The sequence below is a fragment of the Pleurodeles waltl genome, chromosome 6, assembly GCF_031143425.1.
Source record: "Pleurodeles waltl isolate 20211129_DDA chromosome 6, aPleWal1.hap1.20221129, whole genome shotgun sequence".
Classification (NCBI taxonomy): domain Eukaryota; kingdom Metazoa; phylum Chordata; class Amphibia; order Caudata; family Salamandridae; genus Pleurodeles; species Pleurodeles waltl.
The window spans coordinates 240,866,791-240,891,666 of record NC_090445.1 but is presented as its reverse complement, the minus strand read 5'-3'; the positions used below and the strand labels follow the sequence as shown (position 1 = coordinate 240,891,666).

The 24,876-nt window shown below is 41.6% G+C and overlaps 1 protein-coding gene across 8 annotated transcripts in view; it reads right to left on the bottom strand.

Annotated features, from left to right (window-relative positions):
- The window catches only part of TANC2 (tetratricopeptide repeat, ankyrin repeat and coiled-coil containing 2), a 1,999,198-nt gene extending 1,984,889 nt beyond the window's left edge, over positions 1–14,309 (bottom strand). For all 8 annotated transcript variants that reach the window (XM_069238000.1, XM_069237998.1, XM_069238005.1 and 5 more), the window contains exon 1: positions 13,786–14,309. The gene's annotated coding sequence lies outside the window, so the exon portion shown is untranslated. The remainder of the gene's footprint in view (positions 1–13,785) is intronic.
- Positions 14,310–24,876: the final 10,567 nt, after the last annotated feature.

Here is a 24,876-nt window from a genome sequence, read left to right as displayed (position 1 = left end):
CACACCATACAGTTCTCAAACACAAAACAACACTCTGAAGCCTAAAGTTAATACATCTGAACTGATTAGTTAAAAAACACATATGTAGAGAAAATATGCCTATGCACACCACACATAACCTATTATAAACAGATGAACAGACAGCTGAAAACTTGTCAAGTTTAAGTACACAAACAAGACAACGTGTATTGCATTGACAACTTCGCAAATTCACTCCTTATCAATTTATAAAGTGATTAGCGACATGCATCTAAACAGTCAAGTTCTGTTCTGCAAACATCAAGCTTTTGTTGTCCATTTCCCGCAGAATGTCAGGACTTTCAGCTTCAGAAAAAACATAGACACCACCTCTATTAACTTAACAATGAAAGTACATAGGGAGGCATGGACACACCACTGAAGATGGCTGCCAAGTTTTGGAGAGGCTCCGTCTGTATTCCCAACCATATGCTCATTATCCAGATTTCACTGGGCGCTAGTGGCCCCTGTTACACCCCCACACACTCTGGGATAGAGCGACGAGTGAGGTGTGCTCCAGCATGACAGGAGAGTGCCGGGCGACATCACCAATGTCCAGATACTGAGACAATTGAAGATGTGCTGGATCACAAAATTGAATGGAGTTTGGCTCAATGTTTATCCGGAGCTCCATGTGTTTCTAAATGACTAAAAGGATCCAGTCACTTAACATTTTTCAAACTGACTTTACTGAGCAAATCGTTTGGATCATTATATTAAGGACTTTACTGTTAAACCTGAAATCCTTGGCGTGGTCTCCCCAGTCTTTTTTGCCTCTGCTTCCCATGTTTTAACTGTGGGCTGGACTCTGTTTTTGGTACTCTGGGCACTTTACCACTGATGACCAGTGCTAAAGTGCAAGTGCTCCTGTGTAAATTGCATGTGTAATTGGCTATTCCATGATTGGCATATTTGATTTACTAGTAGGTCCCTAGTAAAGTGCACTAGATGTGCCCAGGGCCTGTAAATCAAATGCTACTAGTGGGCCTGCAGCACTGGTTGTGCCACTGCCACTGCAGTGTCTGTGGGGCAGTTTTAAACTGCCAATTCGACTTGACAAGTGTACCCACTTGCCAGACCTAAACCATCCCTTTTTATACATATAAGGCACCCTTAAGGTAGGCCTTAGGAAGCCCCATGGGCAGGGTGCAGTGTATGTTAAAGGTGGGACATGTACTGATGTGTTGTACATGACCCAACAGCGAAATACTGCAAAACTCAGTGTTCACTGTTGTGAGGCCTCTCTCTCTCATGGTTTAACATGGGGGCTGCCTTTAAATATCCTTAAAGTGCAGTTTTCCTTTGAGAGCAGATAGAAAAATGGAGTTCGGGGTCTCTGAACTCACAATTTAAAAATACATCTTTAAGTGAAGTGGATTTGAGAATGCCACTTTTAGAAAGTAGGCATTTTTTTTGCTTAAACCATTCTATGACTCTGCCTGTTTTCTGATTCCCTGTCTAGGTCAGACTGACAGTTGGGCTGTTTCAGAATCTCCTCTAGACAGTGATACAAAGGGAATTGGGGTGTAGCCTGCATATCCTGATGAGTCATCTGAGCTGGAGTTGAGGGAGGAGTGGTCACTTACACCTGAATGGGCTGTGCCTGCCCTCACACAATACAGTCTCCAACCCCCTAGTGTATGTCTGGGGCCTGGACGGGCTATAAGTAGTGGACCCAAAACCCCAGGCTTTAGATCACTTCTGGAACCAAGAGGAACCTCTGCCAAGGAGAAGTACTGCCCCTGCCTGTGACTGTACTTTGTTGGGCTACCCTGCAGTTGCTACTTCTGCCAGTGAAAAGGGACAAATACTGGATTTTGTTGTGCATTCCTGCTTGAGAAAAATCTCCAAGGGCTTGAACTGAGCTTGCCTCCTGTTTTGAAGTCTCAGTACCATCAAAGACTTCCTCTGCCAGCACCTGGACTCTCTGCTGAGACTCCTGTCCTGTCAAGTGGTGCCCTAACCAGTCCCTGGGCCCTTGAAGGGTGAAGCTGGCAGAATAAATGCTAAAATCCATGCACAGAACGCCATGGGGAGAAAGTTTCCGCACACCATCTGCAATGCAGCTGATAAACAACGCGTCACCCGCTTCCCGGCTGAAATCGATGCTCCACCTGCATCGCGGCTGGGAGATCGACGCATTGCAGCTGGAGAAAACATCCACTTGCGGCTTCTGAAAATGACGCAAACCCCATGCAGCGCTGTTTTCTAACACCGTGAGGCCAGATTTCTCACGCATCGTCCCTGGGCATCAAAGTCATTGTGAACCTGCGTGAATCCTTGGTGCCCAGTCCAGTAATCGACGCATCACTCTTTCGCAAGGGAGAAAAATGACATCACCGACCTGACCAGAGAAGAAAATGACAAAGCCTCACTTGCGAGTAGCAAGTCGACGCATCGCTGACTTTTCCGATGCATGCTCACCTGTGCGGCTTTATTTTTGACGCACATCAGGTACTTTGTGTAAAATCAACATTTCCATTGTTTTCTATGAAGAAAGACTCTTATTCTTTTGAAAATGTATGTCTTGCCTTGTGTATGTTGGATTTGTGTCGTTTTGGTCTTGTTTGATCTAGATAAATACCTTTTTTTCTAAACTGGTGTGGTGTCCATTTTGTGGTGTTTGAACTGTATTACTGTGTGTGTTGTTACAAATACTTTACACATTGCTTCTGGGTTAAGCCTTTCTACTCATGCCAAGCTAGGGTTAATCATGCATGCTTCTCCTTTGCCCTGACTAGAGTGAGGGTCCTTGGTTGGACAGGGGGTAACCTGACTACCAACCAAAGACCCCATTTCTAACAATAAATATATATATATATCTCGAATAGTAAATGAGATCTCCTTCTTGTGTTTAAGATACACCACTGAACACTTGTTAATACCATTCTGCTTCACTGTGCACTTATTTTGTAACATAAAAGAGAAAGTGCGAAACCTGTACTGAGTACGTCAACATGTGAATCTTTTATTTTGGAAATCATGATGCTTTTGTACATGTACTAATGAGAAACCTTTGTGCTTCAAATGATGCTTGTATTTATGGTTTTCTTTCCTTGTCCTTCCCTTTTGGTCAACCTTTATTATGCAAGGAAACACCCTATTTAATTATGTTCTTCTTTGAATCTCCACTTTCTACATCCTTACTTCCTCTGCACCAAACTTTGATTTTACGTTTGTTCTACTTCCACTCATTACATTGATCTAATATTTAGGAAAACAATACCTGTCCAGGATGGTGCTATCTCACGCATCATCTTGTCTTGAGAACTTGTAAAATGTTCCCATTTCTAGTACACTTTCACAGCATTACTCTGGAGTTTTTTACTTTTTGAAGGCTGGTCTTTTTCAATGATATTCATTGATACTTTTGCTGTTTTTGGTGGTGCGACTCCTCGCACCATCGTACTTGAGACCACTGTATTCCCCTTTTCTATATTTACAACTTTTGGAATTAAGCTTTTTCAGTGTTTGGATTAACATATTTTTACCACTTTTGTTCAAATCCATAGCGATTCTGGCATTTTTGACTTCCTGTAAGGTGAAGATTGGTCCCTTTGAATGAGATTCATTGATACTTTACCTACAATTTGGAACAAGGTCTGCTTGATTTCAATATGGCGAGGCTTTGCACCATTGTACTTGTGACTGTTGTAGTCCTTCCTCTATCTCTTGAGACCACGCTATTTTAGCATTTGGAGTTACACTTTGCCGTAACATACACTTCAGGATCTTGCTACACTTGAAAGGGGTCATAGTCATGCATGACCTCAATTTGCTGTAATTATTATTTTTTGCTGGGTTTATCATGCCTGTTTACAGAATGTTGTAGCTTTTCTCTTTTTTTGGCACTACTTTGAGATGTATTGTGTCCTTTGCTAATATTCAATCCAAACCACACAACTGACTCAGGTCAGATTCTGAAATCACACCAACCTTCAGTTCAGGTACAGAATAAGGCCAGACCTACTGTTTGTTATAGGTATGGCCTGCTATACACACACATTCTAAATCTAATGCCCCTATGCCCGCAAGCTTGTTCATCATATTATGTTCTGTGCCTATTTTTATTGCGTCTAGGTTAGCATATTAAACTTGCGGATAAACTGAGGTCTTAGACTAGGTATGAGATTAGAGCTTCCTCCACTTTTGATTTTTTACACTAGATTGCTTTTTAGGTACATTTCATTTTTTTTTCGTTTGAGTATATGAAGACTGGTGTAGGGTCTTTGTTGTATACTTATTTCTCCTTCTGGAATTGTTTGACATGATCTATGGTACTACAGCATTGGCTTTATTGTTCCTGACCTGATACATTGTACTATTGGTACACTCTTTATTCGGGCTTCTTATTACACTACTTATAGTGGTGTCTCTGTTGTAATTACCTCATGTCCTACAAGTGCATGCCTTTTTGGTATGGCTCACTTTTCTTAATTTTGTAGGACTGTCAGCGATTCAGGAATAAACAATCTGAGAAACTGGACTTTTCGACAGCCATATATTTCTTAGTGAACTTTATGCCTTTAAATGCATCTGTTTCTTTAATAAATGGACCATTTCTTTTGTTTACTTTCGGATCCATAATAATAGTATTTACAATTGTTTTGTGTTCAAGTATTACTCTGTATGATTTGGTTATGTGGGGAACATTCTCCCACATGCATTGTATGCTATATTGTCAGCATAGCAATGTTTTAATCCCTAGTGATCACTCAACATTGCTCTTTGTAAAAACATTAAACCTGTTACTTTAGGATGTGCGAAGCGGGCACCACTGCTACCAGAGGATTCTGAATGACAGTGAGCAGTATGTTAAGTTATAAGATGGGTGCGGGACCAGCAGTATGTTATCTCCTGGTGTCTTTCAATGTTAGAGAGTTCTGAGTTAGGGCGTCAGATACTTCTTCTTCAGAAGGGTAGGGTAAGGGAGCTATTTCATGAGAGACCTGTTGCCTCTCAGAGTCGGGTAGTTTTAATTTAAAGACCACCAGCACCATAATAGATTCTGCTACATAATCAAATGGGGGGGGGTTATCTAAAATGTCAGAAGGTCATGTCGTGGAACATCAATGGACTCCTTAAACTCAAATGCGGGGTGGTACTCCTCCATGAAATGCACCTGGCAGGCAAAAGGTAAATACACAGTGCTCGCCCACACCGGTTCTGCCTAGGAGTCTAGGGTAGTGCTGATCCTGATGGAAAAAAAACCTTTAAATAGCTAATGTCTGGCTTGAATTCCAGGGACGATATGCTAGAGCCTGGGGAACCAAAGAGAGAATTCCAGTATTTGCCCTCAGTCTGTTCACTCCCCCAACACTTCAACAATTAGTCCTAGACACACTGGGACCCCTCTTTCTTGTAACTGAAGCAGATATACACGTTGTGGGTGGTGCTTTTGATGGGGTGATGACAAATTGGTGGACAAACCACACACAACAGTGGCCTGGAACTCTGCAGAATTTCAATAGGCACACTTAGCACGGGGCCTCCTTGACGTCTAGAGGGCCAAACATTCCCCGGATAGGCAGTAAACCTTTTTTTTTTTTTTAGAATTTCTCCTGATGAAATCACTTCTTTATTCCAAAAGACGAATGTCCGACCCACCCCTCAGCGGAATACCTACAGAGAGTCATCCCTGACCATGCCCTGCTGGTTATGCTAGGGACACTGTCCAACGGGGAGAGGACCAGAGAGCACCTCAGCAGCTGGGACCTCCAGGACCAGGAAGTGGTGAACAAACTGAAGACCACCCCATAACTATACTCTAAAAAGAACAAAAAGTCAGTGTCCTCGTCTGAGATCCTCTGGGAGGCATACATGACCGTGCAGTGGGATAAAGCCCAAAACACTGACATCAGGCAAAACTAAGACAGCTTGAAAGAGCCATCCATGAGGCAAAGTGGGTAGGTGCTGCCACAGGTGACACTTACTCGCCTGTAAGCCTTGCAGGGGGGGTACAGTTAGCTAACGCTTAACAAATGCAATTGTGGGGCATAAGGGACAAAACAGGTCACCTCCTGGTCCAGCTAAACAGATGAGAGGAGACAATGGGTGGGTAAGCTCTGATATGATATAGGAACACCCATTACAACCGATGAGGGAATAGTCAACTGCTTTGCCTTTTATTATCAAGGGCTTTATGAGGACCGACGTGTTGCTGCACAAGCAGATATTGAAGCCTTTCTGAAGGAGATACCATTCCCCAGACTGGATTTGACTGAGCGGGAATACCCTGACCAGGAGCTCACCCTGCAAGAGATATCAGAGGCAGTGGGCCTTTTATAACCCGGAAAGACCCCCCTAGCCCTACTGGCGCTTTGCATTGTGAAAGTAATTGCCTCCTTGGGCCACCATGGTTTATATTCTCCTGAGTTAAACAGCAAAATATACATTCCCTATATGATTGGCTAGACAACATGAAAGTTAGCAGAAAGCCAAGAGTAATCCTGTCTCTGGATGACAAGAAGGCATTTGCCTCTATAGACTCGATCTATCTCTTCCAGGTCCTATAGAGGATGGGGTTTAGCTCTGGATATTACCGATGGTTGACACTACTCTACCAGAAACAAACAACCTGGGCGTGGTGAGTGACAGACTGTCTCAAGTGTTCTTATTATGGAAGATGAGCTACTATAACTATCTAACCCTGTGAAGTCACTCTGGGGAGTGCATACTGCCTTTGCCAATTTTGAATGTTATGCAGATTATAAAACGACCAACTATGTGGGAAGCAGAGATAGAGGTAATGAAAGACGTAGACTGGGAGGCTGCATTTATACACCCCCACCAGGTGGTGATTAAGGCAAGCCTCAGTCATATCCAACTGAAAATATTACACAGGGCATACTATAACAGGATTAGACTACACAAAATGTGAAGCACGCTCTCACCTACCTGCTTAATGAGTGCTACTCATGAAGGCACTTTCATTCATTCAGTGTGGCCATGTTCACACAGCACACTCTACTGGGGTGAGATTATTGCCAAGCTGTCTGACATCCTGGGATTACACATCCCAATTACGCCACAATTAGCACTACTGGGTATACCCAGCGGTATGGCCTTCTGAGAAAACAATTGATGTTTTATATGCTGGGTTTCACCCTGCTTAAAATGGATATTTAGAAATGCTGGGAAAGCCCTCTTGCCCGCAACAAGGCCATGTGGGTTTTGGGAAAGACCCATTGCATGGAGACGAAATGCACAGTATATGCAGAAGAGGATGCCAAAAAAGTTTCAGCAAATATGGAGAGGGAGAGGCTGGAGACAACACTATTGTCTCCTATGAGATAAGGCGAGTTCCCCGGGAACAACGCCGACAGAAGGGGTGTTGCAATTTTGAACCAATCACTCATGGTTGCCTCCCCCCAAATGCGGAGGCTGAGGAACAACCTAGTGAACAGCAGGCAGAGGCTGGACAAGACGGGTGCGTTGGCCTGCCTTCTCCCTGAATAAACACTTCACTGTTTTCACTTATGATGAATTGGTGCATGTTTACTGGTGGCATCTAAGTGTTATACCTTTACTAACTAGAGGTAAAAAAAAAATTACAAAAAACAAGTAAAACCAAGTTAATAAAAAACTATGAAAGTACATAAAAGCAATGGAAGAGACAATGTAAATTTCCCTCTACAGACTTGAACCCTTGAGATAAGCTGCGCAAATATGTGACCCTTTATAAGGGTAAATGGTCATCATGCAACAAATGTGTCTTAAAATGTCCAACTTAAGTGTCAACTGCAGAACACCAAACCCTCCCCCCTCCCCCCCACACACACCCCCTCCCAACACACACACACACACACACACAGACAAAAGCTTGTTAGTTGCTGTGGTATGTGGATATACATTGTAAAATTTATTTGGTGACAGCAAGAGAGGGGCACAGTCTCCTAGACCCTGTCCGTGTTCTTGTAAAGAATAAGGAATGTGAATTAGCACAAGGATGCAAATCCACTCAAATTTACTGTGTTTCATTATAGATGTCAACGTATATGTCAAAATCGAGCAATGGAGCATTTTAGCTTTTCCATAACCAGATTTAATATGCTCGCAGTACTCTGGTATGTTTAAGAATAGAGATGATGGCACAGCAGACCTTTGTTTTCTGCGCTATGCACTGTAGTCCTTTCAAAAGGCATAGATGCTCAAACGGTGGCCTTGGTTAGTTCTGTGCAGGCTATCATAGCGCTTTACAGAGATGCTCATTGGCAACTGTGGGAATCTCTATTTTGATAACAGCTCAAGTAAGCATGTTGAGGCATGGGTAGAATCACTGGGCAGGCTACCAAATGGTGCAGATTGGGTTTCTTAAGGTTTCATCAATGATTTCCATTGTAGTAGCAATAACAGTAATGAGCAGGAGGGCTTTGTCCAGTTAGCATTATCACTGCTATGTGCTTTCATGATTTAAAACTGACTTTGACAAATCTGGCTGAGTTGGCCAACATTGTAAGGCCTAGGAACACCAAGTAGACATTTGCAGCTGATTAAAAGAAAATTATAGTGAAGCCAGGGCTACAAACTAAAATGTTTTAACCAGGTAGACCCTACCAAATGTAGGCTTTGAAGCATGGATCTAAATTTGCATCTGTTACTTAATGTAAACATATTTGAATTATGGGGTAGGGGCATATTCTAAGTCTCAGAGTCTGCAATATGCTGTTTTTTTATAATTAAACTTTCAGACCAAGCAACTATTACTTGCTGCTTGCTTTATTGGCCTGCTATTTATTCCATAAATTTTGGAGAAGCTTAGCAGAAGCTATCATCCCAGATCTATTAAAGTCCTCTAATTTGTGTGTGATGGGGGGTTTTAACATATGATTAGTAACTATGATGGTATTGAATTGTGAGCAATGGGTTTTTTTCACCCAAATATGAGAAAGGTCACTTAATTTACCTTATTTTCACTACAAGTGATTTCATGGTAGTGAGAATGTCTATTAACCTGGTACGGTCAGATCACTACAGGGTACCTTTTCACCTGGTTTGTCAAATACAACATAACATAATCCAGGAGGTCCTGCTTGGCATTACTCTACCAGGTGCCTACAACTCACCAAGGTCCTAGAGCAGTGGTTCCCAAACTTTTTCAACCCGACGCTCCCCTGAACTATATGCCACGTCTCCTCATTATGTTAATTTTTTTTTTGGTGGGTGCGGGGATGTAAGCCTGACCTCAAGAGTACTTCCGGGGATGTAAGCCTGGCCTCAAGAGTACTTCAATTTTTTCTCCCTGAAAATAATTGGGATGAAGCTGATGAAGATATTATAATCATTGTGCTGTGATCATGCTTGTGCTCAGTGACATCAAAAATATCATCACTTAGTTCAACCACTGATGGATGTTCGGGGAATTGGCAGTTGGCAGAGGGAGAAGAAAGGAGCTGGACGGAGACTGTGCTTACTGTCGTGGTTATTTATTATATGAATAAAATCTTCTTCAATGTACCTCTGCTGTCGAACCTTCCCAACACATAGGTGGAACAAAATAAAAATTATAACAGTTTAATAAACAAAACTTTTTTTTTTAAATACAAATTTTAATGGTTAAGCCAGAAACAATATGAAAAACTCTTTCAGCACTGGAGTCGGCATATAACTTTTTCAAAAACAATTTTTTCTTTTAAAAAAATGCCTCTAGCATGTTGGAGGAGAAGACACTTTTTTCCTGTTGTTGGAAATTAAAGTGGGAGAAAAAAAGGTGTGCTACTTTTTCCAGAGGTCCACAGTCCTATTGGCATTACCATGTATAAATGTACTGATTTTGCCCATCTGGGAACGGCAGAATGTGGAGTGATCTTCTGGGGATTCAGACGTATAATCTGCAAATTATTCTAAGATCTCTACACCAGTTTAAGCCTCTGAGCTACCTTAATGGCATATAATCCTGAGAATATGTTACTAGCAGGGTACAACTCTGCAGAAGGCACTATAATATTCAGGCTATCCAGCAAGAGTTAGAACAAGCTTATGGTAAACCAGATCCTGTACACTATATCACTGTGATTGGGGCATTTATCATGCATAACTTGACTAGTACTACTTCTAGCACCACCAGCCTTGAAGCAGCACCATGCCACAGCCTCTATTACTTCAAGCCCTTTTTCCTCACCTCAATGGTATCCTACTCCACCTGCAAGTCTCTCTTTGTCGTCTTCCATAATCTCCTCCTCTCTTCCTTTAACTATGCCAACTTTTTCTCCTTTTGCTGGCTATTTTCCTTTTTTTCTCTCCTTCTACCCCTCCTAAATAAAAACTTTGAGCAATCACACTTATTAATTTTACCCAACTGTTAGTTAGACTATGTCACAAAATCAGATGTAAATCAACTCCCCATACTTACATCGCTGTCACTGGTTAAATCAGCAGTATTTTATTGTGAGTGGTATAATTTTATGCAAATGTATCCATGATTTTATAAATGAAATGTAGATTAGTAACATAGTTTTGTACTTAAAACTAATACAAATACGTTTTTAACAGTTTATTGCAATTAAAAGACTGTCGTGAATCTGACACACCAAAAAGCACAGACATATGTTTTTTTCAATTTACCTTTATCACTTTTATGTTGATGTTATAAACAAATTAACAGATAATGCTGGAATATCAAACAGCACATATTCAATTCAACCTAAACCTTGGGAAAGATTCCACTTTAGCAAATAAATGCTCTTAATTTAGTCATCAGTTTGCAAGCCAGAAACCCTAGTTCAACGTACAGATAATTACCAAATAGCTAGGATCACCAGGTCCATACATTTGCCTTATTTGTTCACTTTCCCACTAAAGTGTGGGTATAAAACACTGGTGGCCTTCATCCAAAAAAATAGAATAGCACAGGCAAAGGTCCTTGACTAAACTGGTCTAGATCACACGATAACTCTAGTGTAACCACAAATGCTGAGAAGTAGATAAACCCTGCCAAGGTTATGGAAAGCTCGCTCAATGTATGCGAAAACACTGAGCCTAGCTATAATGGAGACTTGGACCAAGGCTAGGTTTGAATGGCCTTAGCGGAGAAAACTTTCTCATTGTCATACCTACTCAAGCAGGTGTATTTTTTTAAACGCATAAAATATTATCAGCTCCTTAAACAAAATGCAGCCATTGTGTCCAAACTGCACAGTTCTATTGTATGTAAATTTTTCCATCTATTCCAATGTATAGCAACTAAAGTAACAGCACACGACTACATAAAGTGTATACATTGCACGGTTGAACTGTGTATTTTTTTTTGTTTAAAGCGTCAGAAATTCAAACTCTCAATAGTTACTGTAGTTGTAAACAATGTAACGTCTTTTGCTTTTCCGCTAATGATAAATAGATTAGACTTCATATATCGCATTTTTTTTCCATGGAAAAGACAAATACAGCAAATGGCACTAGTTATCATGTTATGGTGAATTCATGACACACGCCCACAATCACAATTTATTATACTTACTTCAACTATTTCATGCAGCACTGTGGTCGTCTGCATCACCGTAATAATCCCTCTCACCCCCTCAATGTTATTGTTTTCCTACCCGTAAGAAACAAATGACATTTCTCTGGAACGTGCTTTTTTTCGGCCCCTTAAACAATAACCACGTTCAAACCAAAAGATATCGAGACAGATGACTGAAATACTAGCAATAATTGCATCCGCTGAACCAAATCGAACTACTTTAATCAGGGCAATAACACTTTTAGAAAATGAAAAGTACATATCCACTGATTTTATATGATTAATCCACACTGAATATGTTGCGAGAGACCAGTTGTGACTTAGAGCACGTCCTGTAAATATCGGATTCTGATCTTTTGCACACAATATTAACGTGAGACGCATCCAAGTGCTACATTCCTGTAGGCAGGGTCTCAGACAGACCCAGGAGCAGTTTTGGAGCATCAGTCTTAATGTCAGTGGATAATATTGAAAGAGCACAGTCTGTGGGCAATCCGATCAGAATACTAATGTAATAACTGAAAATTATCACAAACATAAAGGAACTTTTCATACCAACATGTTTGCATTTTCATGCAAGGCTGGCTTTGGGAAACCCTGCCCAGCTGACTTGTCTAAGGTAAGTTTCCTTCTGATCCTAACTTTGCCATCTCACTGCAAAGCATGCAAATACGAGTCAAATGAAGGGCTTGATTGCAATCGCTAGGAAAAAAAAGGTCGAATTACCATTGCTTACCACGTAAACCATTTACAGGTTCAAACTGCTGCATGAGGACAATACATCTTGTTACACAGAGAAAGGGATAATGTCATGGAAGGAACAGAAAGGGCTACGCAAAAGACAGCGTGCCCATTTAATAGACCGCTTTCAACATAATGAAATATGTTTACACAGACTTCTAGAAACCTTGATTAGTGAGGTGGGACACAGATTGAATGCAGTACCCATTCTCTCACGTGTCCTCTAACCAGGAAAAGCATTAAAGTGTTAACACCGCTTCCCCTCTCCCTGAAAGGGCAACTTTGCCGCTTATGAGAGTTGTGGTTTAACCCTCTACAAGTCTTCACCCTCATCAGGAGTAAAATGATTACATCTCATTAGTATAGCCATCCTCACAGACATCCATCGTCTGTGAACTCTCTTCGAAGACGTATGACTAGAGCAATGTGTCTGCTATTTTAACAGCCCAGCGGTGTAGTCCAGCTCCACTTGTGTACAATGCACTATTCTGCTCCAGACGTAAGTCAGCAGCTTTCTCGTTAAGCATATGACGTGCATCACCAACCCAGTACGCTGCACTCCTCACCAGGAGTATGGCAAGTCATTCTAGATTCTACAGATTCTATGTAGAGCGGTAGCTTCAGCACCAAGTCAATGACATAGTACGGGGCCTTGCGTTATCATAGCCTGCCATAACAACATTTAGGTCTGTTCCCCTCCCATCGGGCGCATGGAGACTTTTCAAGACCTGCGTAGGTAATTGCCTATCCTGCAGGTTTATGAAAGGCACTACCTCCATTATTGACAGCGCACTCCAGGCGCAGGGCTGGGACATCAACATGTAAGACAGTCTTAATCCATCTTACCTGCTTGTTTTAAGACACTGTTACATGTTAACCACCCGAGATAAATGATAGTCTTCTCTTCCACATGGATGCCGACTTCGTGATTTAGTATTAAAGTGATTGATTACTCATTTTTAAAATATAACCGCAACCTTACAATGGGGAGTTCTGGCACTTTGACATTATCGCAACCCCTAGTACGCATGCTTCATGCACAACATAACCCTCATCTGAAGTATTACAATTCCAGGTTCACGCCCATCGACAGTGTTTATATCCCAGGTGAACAACGGCTCATTCTCCCAGGTATGTGGCAAATATCTACCCAAGATGTAGTACTTATTTGTACCCCGACTGAAGGACATCTCTCACAACTGTCTGCAGGTGTACGACATACCCCTACCAACTGTATACAGCAGCTCTTTCTTCATTTCAATGACACTTTCACTGGCCTGCCCCGCTTGTATGAAAACTCCCAATGCAAGACACTACCCTGCAGGTGTAAGGCGCTACTCCCATGGTTCCCTGCCCCTCCCCCAGTGCTTCACGGCCTCTGCCCAAGGTGCATGGCAGTCTCCTCCACTGGCCTCCCACACCCAGCAGCATGGACCCCCCTACTCCCTCAGACCCTACTGCACCCCGTTCCGTATCGTGTTACAGCCAGGTGTACGGGTACAACTCGTTCGCATTATTTACTGTCACTTGGTTTCTTCTCTCTGGTTCCCCTCGGGTGGGTGTCTTACCTGCAGTTCAGCGAGTCTTCGCACTGTCGGGGCAGCTGCTCTTTCTCCTTTCCCACGAGAGGGCCTGTTCAAATTCCCACTGGGTGCTGGCGATGTCCGCTTGACCCCGGGGAGTGGGGCCCGTCCTCTTGTCCCCAGGGGTGGAGGAAGGTGCTGAGTATTAAGCTTCTCCGACCTCCCAGTCTACAGGCCCCTCCCCTCGCAGCACGACTAAGCCCGGTGGTCGCAGGCAGTGCTGGTCCCCGGGAGGGGCAGCTCCCCCTCCCGTCGGCCGGTCCCTGTCAGAAGGCCTGCACTACCCCGTCAGCCTCTTGCCCTGCTGTCTGGGGTGCGATTGAGCGCCCTTTTTTTCTGACCGTTGCCTCCCCCTGTCGCGACCTCGCGCCGCTCTCCGTGCCTCGCGCTGTCCGCGCGTGCCCCACACTCCAAACCCGAAGCGCGCGCCCAAGCTGTCACTCACTACCTGAAGCCGACGTCTGGGTAAGCGTCAAAGCTCGAGCCGACGCCGCAGCCGCGAGCTAATTAATTATTCAGAAAAGGAGGAGCCACACGTCCTCAAAGAAACTAAAGCAGGGCCGTGATGGGCGGAGCCAGGCGCCTTCGTATCTTCGTGTTGGTTTCAATATAAAGAAGGGGTCGGGGCTAGGGTGAGGAGGCGCGGTTTCTGAGCAAGTGAATGAAACTCACTGCAGACGCTGCCCGTGAGGATTCAGTGTAGCATTGAGGAAGACACTGCGGCTTGACGAGGAAGAAAGGACTTGTCGTTTGCCTTCTCTTCGTTCTGCGCGCGCGCAATCAACTGAGTTTCTTTTGGATAATCCTTGAATTGTACTGGTAAAATGTCACAGATACTGGGCATAACATTATCAATTCATCGTAAATTTCGTTACGTTTATCTCTATTATGTATTTAATGTGAGCGTTTTGCACACCGCTCTCATTCCATGGAGCACATTATATACACGTGCATACATTTTTTTTCGGAGTCTTAAGAGTTTATTTTATGTGTGCTAAGTCCGACACGTGCGCCTTTAAAATGAGATGTGCGAAGACCTGTGAGCTGAGGAAACAAGGTAATAGCAATATAGCCCACACCACAAATTGAATTGTGTTTAGATATAGTGCTTTAAGAAATTTGGAAAGGCGGTGATGGGTATCTGTGTGTTTGGGGGTGCGTTCCTAAAAAAGCATACCTGGATTAATTTTCAGGAACCAAGAAGCATCACTGGAATCAATTCAAAAAGGCATGAGTGGGTGCGTATTTACTTTTGCAAGGAATTTTGATTATTTAGTAAACAAGAAATCAGGTCGAGTAACTGACACCTATTACACAAATGGGATTTGAGGAGGTTTGAAGACCATCAAGGGTTGACTCCCCTCTTCTCAAATATTCACAACAAATAACCCTTGGGTCTAGACAAGTTACCATTACAAATGCAGACCTAGCTAAGGTGAAAACAAATCCCTTTTAAAAGGACAATTTCCCTCACCCACCAGAGGTGGCATGCTTTATTACTGGGAATCTCCTCGTACCGTGATACTTAGTGATGGTACGGGCTACAACCCTCTCTCAGAGAGGAAGGAGCTCAGGGATGTTTTAGCTTTAGAGGATGGTATTCTAATTATCACAATGATGATCCTAGGGTGGTGGGAACAGCAAAGCATCAATGTGAAATTGTAAGTTAAAGTGAGAGTTAAAACTAGATCCAGGATACGCGATCCCTTTTGTTTATGCGTTCCTGGGCCAGGATTAAAATCAAGACACTGTAGGAACCAAGGTAGACCTGCTGTTGGTGCCCATATGAGGTCGATGTTTCAGCCTAATAAAGCTCCACAGAGGTGTCGCAACTTGCTTCATGATCTAAACGTGCTTTTGCTTGAGCGTATTCAATCAAAAAATAAAGTGCATGATACTGTAAAAAGTGAAATATACAAAACCAGTGATCCTATAAGGCATCCTAAAGTGACGGATTTACTGGTGATACCTGAAAAAAGAAAGCATACATAAAATTCAAGATAAGGAGAGGGGCTATCTCTAACAATTTGAACAGTTCCTATAACTCAATACAGTAAGGCTAAACAGTCCTAGGCATCAATAAGGATAGTTTCACCATGCCACCACCATATCCTAAAACAAATATAATGTGTCTTAGGAACAGGTGACATAAAAGGTGAAAACAAAAAGTAAAACACTGCAATTATTGTACCATCATATTGTTGGCTTACCCGCTGATGCCAGGAGTGTGCCTCAACTCATCCTAGCATGTGGCTGAGGTGACACTGACTGACACACCTGCTGATAGAATCAGCAACCATTCTTCTAGTGTGCCTTCCAGTGACAGAGTATTCTGATCCAGCGGAGGGCACATCTAACACAAGTGGGACTGGGTTTCTTTGTAATTAATTACATTGCATACAAATGGGCAATTAAAACATTAAAAACTGTCCCAAAAGTAGAGAAAGACCAGAAGAGGGAAAAGAAATAAGAAACCAATCCGGAGAGAGAGTAGAGATGCAAACAAGATCATGAACCCAGAGGAAGTAGACACACACAATTTTGGATTGGATAATTTAGATTTTAAGGTTGTGAACCTGTCAGATCTAGTACTCATACCAGAAATGAATAAAGTCCTGAAGAAAGGATCAGGTTTCTGTCGACTTGTGAATCTTATTTTTGATTTTGTAGAAATTGACGTGTTTAAATTTGTGAGCAAACTTAAGCATAAGAAAAATTTTGCAACACATACAATACATCAAACAAGAGAGCTAGGAAATGTCTCATTTAGTAATTTGTCCATACAGGTTATGATTGATACAACTACTCTCCTCTCATTAGCAGCTGAAGAAGAGGAAGTTAATAGTGTAAGGAGTGTGGCAACAGCCTTGGGTATTGATATAGGCTGCAGCAAGGAGAGTGGCCTGAAACCTAAAACTAAATGGACCCATTTCTTTTCTCCTGATAACAACTGTGATGTCTTCTTCAAGAATGTTTGCAAGGATCTAGATAATATTTCACAGATGTCTACACGTAGGAGAGCAGGGTTCAGCACAGACAACCCTACCTCTCAAGAGAAACTTGCCCTTAAAACCTTACAGAATGATTATACCTTGATCATCAGGAAAGTGGACAAGGAGGGTTGTGTAGTAGTTATGAATAGGTTAGATTAAAATAATGAGATATACAACCAACTAAAGAACCCTACATGTTTCACTCCCTTCGATATGAATCCCATCCCGAGCATCGTCACTAAAATCAACAAGAGATTACAATGTGATATGAAGAACAATTACAATCATTAAGGAATACCTATTTCTGAAAATTGATAGACCGAAATACCCTTGTTTCTGTACTCTCCCTAAGATACACAAGTACGCTCCTTTTCCCTCGGGGCAGGCCAATAGTGTCTGGTTACAGCCATTTTTATCCAACCCCTCATCATTTATTAGAGCTATTAAAAGTCTTCAATATGCTATGTGATATATGGGAAGACAGAATGATGATGGTGATGCTAGATGTGGTGTCTTTGTTACCAACATTCTACCTGAATTTCGTATGATGGCAGTGACCCATTTCCTTATCAGGAGACTGGTACAAATATTGCTACTTACTGAAATGATTCTTACTATGATACAACTAATATTGGACAAGAATGTATTTATGTTTGAGGACAACTGGTTTCATCAGATATGTGGAACCACAATGGGCTCCAAATTTGCTCCAACTTATGCCAACCTTTTTATGGGATGGTTTGAGGAGGAGCAGGTCTGGGGCCTTAGTAGTGCTATGTAGGTAAAATATCTACTCTTGGGGCAGGTTCAGTGACGATATCCTGATGGTCTGGACTGGGACCATAACCATAAGTTTGTAACTTATCTTAACCTTAACACATGCAATATGTCTTTTACCATGAATTATGATGATGGGAAAATATTGTTCCTGTATGTGGAACTATACACATGTGGTTCCAAATGAATACGCCGTATGTATAGGAAACAAACCTCTTATAACACGATTTTACATGCTAGGGCCAGGAGAAACTGTAGCTCAGATACAGAATTTTGCAACAATCTAGATATAGACCAGAGATTCATAACAAGAGGATATGATAGGAAGACCATTAGGAAGTAGTAGAACAGAGCACTGCAATTAGATAGGCAGGAAACACTTACAGAGTGTAGAGCAAGAGAGCATGCTGACTCAGATCTGATCAGGCATATTATGACATATGGCAGGAATATAAGTGAGGTTACGAGGGATCTTAATAAACACTGGCATCGTTTGAGAAAAGATACTAAGATAGAACCATACATCACAAGACATCCCAATACCACTTTTCGCAAAGGGAAGACAATTTAAAATCTTATTAGCCCTAGATATCCAGGTACCAAACAAGAGAATTGGTTATCACTACAGAACAAAGGCTTTAACAAATGTGGGCAATGTACAATGTGCAGGATTGCCAGGGATCTTAAGTCATTTAGCTACAACAATTGCTCTACCTACCACATCACGGACAACATAAATTGTATGTCAGCTTCGTTGTATATTTCCTAATATGCAAATGTAATAAGATATATAGGGGCAGTACCATAGAGTAAGTTAAAGAAAGAATAACAAAACATTTCACAGCAGTTAACCAAGGACATATAAAGTACCCTTTTGCATTACATACTTTGACTTGTGTTCAACAGGATTATCACAGGAGCTTTAAGTTTCATGGTACAGGAATGCTACAGCCAGATAAGAGTGGTGGAAACTATGAACTACGGTTATGACAACAGGAAGCCCTATGGATAAAGAAGCATAAAGCAGTTGATGAAGTCCTGAACATTGATCATGAATGACACTATTTTTTAGATCAATAATGTCTTTTTTGTTCTGTATATCCCTACCATATGTTCTTGACACACACATGTTGGGAATGCATATATAAACGATGGATATGTAAATAGAGGTATGTAGGAGGCAGGATTCTCCTTCTGGCAAGAATTTATAACTTTTACTATTAGCCTATTTGTAACTGTAAAGGATTTGATATGATTGATTCATGTGCATGTTGGTTTTTATTTATGCATTCCTTCAGATTCTTTGGGATATATGGTCACTTCTTTTACCAACATTGTGGATAACATATGTTTCTCTTCTACTTTCCTAACAATGACGGATAGCATACATTCTGTATTGAAATCCCTTTTGCAATCACCCAGGGAACGAATAGTCTTACTTCTACCCGCCCAAGGTCTGGACTCTTGAGGGGACCGTGATGAGTAGATCAGTATATTGATGCTGATTTAGATAATAGTTGTAGTTTACAGAATAAACATCTTTTGTCCGCTATACTCTGATTATAAATTAAATGACAATGAGGGTCACCATGCAGGATTTTGTTCTGTTTTCTCAACATGAGTATTTCCTAGATATCTGCACTACTACTCTTACTTCTTCCTGATATGCTTGAGAAGGACGATGGTGACCAGAACGCTAAGACTTGACACCCATTGAGACCTTTTACCTCAGAGCCTCCTAAGACTTGCTGCAATTGAGTCTGCTTTTGATGCACAGATGTTGCATATTTTTTGGCTTTGTTAACAATGGTAATGGTAGGCTGACGCTCAAACCCATACGCTATGAGTGAGATGGGGTTTGATACTTTATATTTTTTACCTGGTATTTCTAATAGGTAGTATTCAGCGAATAACAGAATAATTATATTAAACACCACAGGATAAAATACTGAATACTTTGATTACATGTAAGGCACTGTTTGAATATGGTGACTGTTTAGAAGAACAATAGTGTAGATCTTTTTTGATTTTGGAGGGTGTGCATCCAGCACAGACGTTGTACATTAATGGTTTTATTAACAAAGGTAATGGTAAGCTCACAATCAAGCTGTACACCATGAGTGAGATGGGGCTTGATACTTAAAGTTATTACCTGGCATTTTTAATAGGGAGTATTTGGCGAATAACAGAATAATTATATCGAAAACCGCAAGAAGAATATTGAATACTTTGATTACATGAAGGCACCGTTTGAATATGGCGCTTGTTTAGATTTGCAACACTGTAGTCCTTTCTGATTTTGAGTGGCACATTTGTTTAGAGTCCTGCATAAATAACCAAATTAAAATGGTGCACGACTGGCACGCCAGAATTTTCCTTCAGTACGGCGCGAGAGACCGGGAATACTCTTCCCAAGTATGTGACTCTTTGTTTTGGCCTGCTACTTGGGTGTTTTGACAACACGTCCACATACGGTTCATTATTGCAAGGGTTGATGCGAAAGCACACTCCCTTTGTGTATGGTTGTCAAGGTTTGGATTAGGGGTGATCAATGTGTCTCCCGATACATTGTAAGCCATACTGATTTCTCAGCTCATATTTTGAACTAATAACCGGGCACGTTGATAATTTATTTGTGCACACTCGGAAAATGTAAGTATATTCTTCATCTTAACTAATAATTTGGGCATGCATTTTGCTTGGAGTTTGGTCACAACACTTAGATCTATTATTTACATTTTATGACTCATATAGAGCACAGGTCAGATGCTTTAGAAGAGTCCATATTGCAGATAACTATGGTTACTTACCAGGGTATATATTACAATTTTATGATTCTAGAGATAGGATGAATTTCCAGAAGATGTACATGACATATTACTGGTACTTAGGCAAGGTAAGGAACTAGCACTTAACTGGAAATTAATATATCAGAAGTAGTAATACGCCAGTACTAAATAGGAATCCTTTTGATCTTTAGGCTAGACAATTATGCACACGCTACGAAATATATGACAGAGGGGACACAAGACAAAGTGAGCCCTATTTCCGTTATGACAACAGGAACTGGGCTTGATAATCTTGGGTGAATTCTGGTGCTATATATGGACTGTGGGTGCCTATAAAGGAATTTCATTTTGTGGTACATTATCAAATAAGACAGGCCACATCAGTCTTTAATACACAGGGTGATTTGGGTCATCTAGAACCAGGTGATGGTTCTTTTCTTTTTAATTCCTCATTAGGAACTCCTCCCTAAGGCCATATATATTTTAGTTGTAGCCCTCAAGAAGTTTGCTGCGGCATCTGCAGCGTGAACGAAACGCATGTTGGCATGGGTGTATTTGAGTAACCTTTGTGCAAATAAAGATTGCGGATACCACATATTCAAGGAGTGCCCAGAGATTTAATTTTGCTTCATTTGGACTTGTTCCAGCAGGGGATGATTATGTGGCTCTTCCTCCTCCTTGAGCACGGAACATTAAAGAATAATTTTGGATACTGTTACTTGGAACTTTTACAATACTGTAGTGTGTGAACTCATAGTCCCAGCCACCTTCTCTTCTTTTTTAATCAATTCAAAGAGGCATGGCCTGTGTAATTAAGGACATGGCTTAAACATGTGAACAACATTCTATGCACACAGCATGTCATCTGACGACATGCTGGGTGACTCTTTGTGAGTTTTTTTTTGGTATTGCATCCACACGTATAACACAATAATGAACACAGGTCTAAAACAATCCACACCTATTGTGGCTTTGTCAGAGTTCATAGGCAGCATCAGATATGCATTGTAAATTTATAAATAGAATTGAAAATGTTTAAATCCCGAAAATAAGAAGCAGTGAATTAAACATTACTATGGTCTGTTGCAGGGGCGGTGGTGTTCACAGTGTTTCAGTCACTCCCATTCTTCCTTGGTACCATGTTCCTCGCTAGACTCTCAGTGGTGGAGCAAGGATAGTATGGTCATTAAGGCTAGTAAAATGATTCCTCACCCACTGGCTTCTTAATAAAACAAAGATTGGGGTGAAGTGGGCCTATCAGAGCCCTGGGACCCTCTGCCAGAGCACCTGCTGTACTACTGATAGCCACAATGTTTCAACCTCTTCTGTTAAACTTATGCTGTTTTTCTCCACGCATCTTTCTGAAATCTTCTATCTGCATATGTCACACGTCATCTCCTCCCTCATCATCACGCACTTTTCACTCTGTCCTTCTGCATGTACTTCTTTGCATCACTTTTCCTTCATCCTGCCTTTGTTTTCTCGCTCACATGTATGCAGACTTTCTCACTTTTTCTTTCTCCTCCTCATCTGTAAACACAACATTTTGTTTTCCTTTGGTGCTGTCATTATTGCAACTATAATGTATACCTCTTTCAAATACTTTCACATAAAATGGCAACTTCAGTTGGTATATGTGACTTTTGCTCTGTGCACTATGCATAGCGGCCAAGGAGTAGATAAGCATGTAGCCTGACACCTTTCTGACTCACTGACATACAATTTGAGAAACTCACAATGTATTCAGCCTCAATGCCATAGCTCTCAATCATGGCCTAGCATGGGCGTCCACCTGCAACTTGAACTCAACCAGATATCTGGAGGTGATTCTGTTCAATGTATGTACTATACAAAAGGCAAACATTGTATGAAAAAACTACAGAAACACAACTTCTGGAAAAGGCAAATACTTACAGAATACAAGATGAAGCAAAACGTGAACTGGAAACGGACTACATCACCAAAATGCATTATCTTAATGGTATATACAGTCAGCGTTGTGAAACTGATCATTGTTCAAGGATTTATGACAGTAAAAATGGTGTTTTCTTATTTAATTTTTCTTATCTATTTGAGCGGTGATTGGTTAATTTGCATGTATTGTTGTCAATCCACCCCTATTGTGTTCCTTCACAATATGCTGAGTGTGTGTCTTTCAGTCTCTTAAATCTACAAAATGTGCTTATTCCAATATGTGAGAGAATTTGTCCTTACTTTTTAACGGAGGAATCGCTATGTCCATTTGCTATTTGGTGTTATGTTTAGAAATATATGCTTACTTTCTCAAAGATAGTCTCCATGTTAAACTGTCTGTATACTGTATACGTAGACCCTTTCCACAAAGGAAGACGTCATGTCAGTCCTCTTGTTGATTTATATTTAGACTTTCCCTTGACTAAGAAATGTAGTCTTTCCCTTGTCTAAGGTACTGAATAGTTTTATGCTAGTTCTGTGTTGAAATCTATTTTGATTTATGCTAATTCCCTTATGTAATGACCTCTCCCAATTTGGCTTTATTTTATGCATTATGAATGCTGATTTGAACCTAACTACTTTTATCCTTCTGTAATGATTCCCAAGCTTGGAATGAATCTTTGTGCCTCTGACCTTGAATTTTGTTCTGCAACAGTTTTCTTTATTTCCACAAGGACCCCCATCTCTTGGGACTCACTGGACACCAATCATGCGCATCGCTCTTTAAACGTATTAGTGAAAAGCACAGGCACTATCTAAACTACTTCCTTATTATAATGAAAGCAAACAGATTCAAAATTACCATGATAAAAACAATAAAATCGTACATTCCTTTCATTATTTCAAACTCTAACAAGCACTGGCAAAGCAGATAAGTCATGCTTAATTGTGCAAATGCATGCCAACACAAGCATGCACAAGTACCGTTTGCAATGTGTTGTATGCACAAATGCTGTCTAACATCTTAAAGTCAGGAAAAAGCAGGAAAAAGGTTGATTTCCTTATAGAATGCATATAGGAGTTAAAGAATTGAATGCTTGCAAGTTTGCTGCTTTGATGGAGGTCTGGGGTTCTGCCATTGATCTGTGCCCCTTGTCTACTTTGCCAGGTAGGCAGTGGTCTCTTCTGAACACTGTTGAATGCCGAGTAGGCCACCATTTTAAGACAGATCACTCAGTATACTCTTTTGCTTTGCAGAAACAAACCCCAAACCTCAAAGTAGGGGTTTGTTTCAGAAAAGTAAAAGAAAAATGACCCTGACATGTCTGGATTTTTCTTACTGCCCATCAGAGATGTTTCTCACGTTTCCTGCCCGGGTCAGCAAAGATCTACATGGCGGTCCTTGGCAAGACAAATCAGTAATGGGCACTACACCAAAGTGGGATGGGGCAACTACCACTGTGACTCAGAGCCCGTGTGGTGGATAAGCAAATGAGTTAAGGGTTTCTGACTGTAAAGCACGCGGAAGCACCACCTTCAGAAACCTGATGGTTCCCCACCTCTAAATGTAGTGGGAGAACCAAAGGTTTGGTTGAGTGATGAACCTCTGAACACCTGCTCTTCATCCACAAGCACAGAAATAAATTTCCCCCATGTAGGAAAGTAGCCTCTTTCTAGCATGGTTACCCCCACGTTTGGCCTGCTTGTGAGTGTGTCAGTGTGTTTTTACTGTGTCACTCGGATCCTGCTAAGCAGGACCCCAGTGCTCATAGATAAAAACCTATATGTCAGTATGTTTTTGCCTGTCTCACTGGGACCCTGCCAGCCAGGACCCCAGTGCTCATAGTTTGTGGCCTAATGTGAATGCCTGTGTAGTGCCTAACTGTGTCACTGAGGCTCTGCTAACCAGAACCTCAGTGCTTATGCTCTCTCTGCTTTTAATTTGTCACTGTAGGCCAGTGACTTCATTTACCAATTTCAATTGGCATATTGGACCCCCTTATAAGTCCCTAGTATATGGTACCTATGTAATCAGGGCATTGGGGTTCCAGGAGATCCATATGGGCTGCAGCATTTCTTTTGCCACCCATAGGGAGCTCAGACAAACCCTTACACAGAACTGCCATTGCAGCCTGCATGAAATAGTGCACACACTATTTCACAGCCAATGTCACTGCACTTAAGTAACTTATAAGTCACCTATATGTCTAACCTTCACTTTCTGAAGGTTAGGTGCAAAGTTACTAAGTGTGAGGACACCCTTGCACTAGCAAAGGTGCCCCAGATAGTTGAGGGCCATTTCCCCCGACTTTGTGAGTGAGGGGATGCCATTACACGCGTGCACTAAATATAGGTCAATACCTATATGTAGCTTCACAATGGTAACTCCGAATATGGCCACATAACATGTCTAAGATCATGGAATTTTCCCCCCATTCCAAATCTGGTATTGGGGAGCCAATTCCATGCATCCTGGGGGCTCCACCATGGACCCCCAGTACTGCCAAACCCGCTCTCTGAGACTTGCACTGCAGCTACAGCTGCTCCCACCTCACAGACCGAGTTCTGCCCTCCTGGGGTCTGGGCAGCCCAGTCCCAGAAAG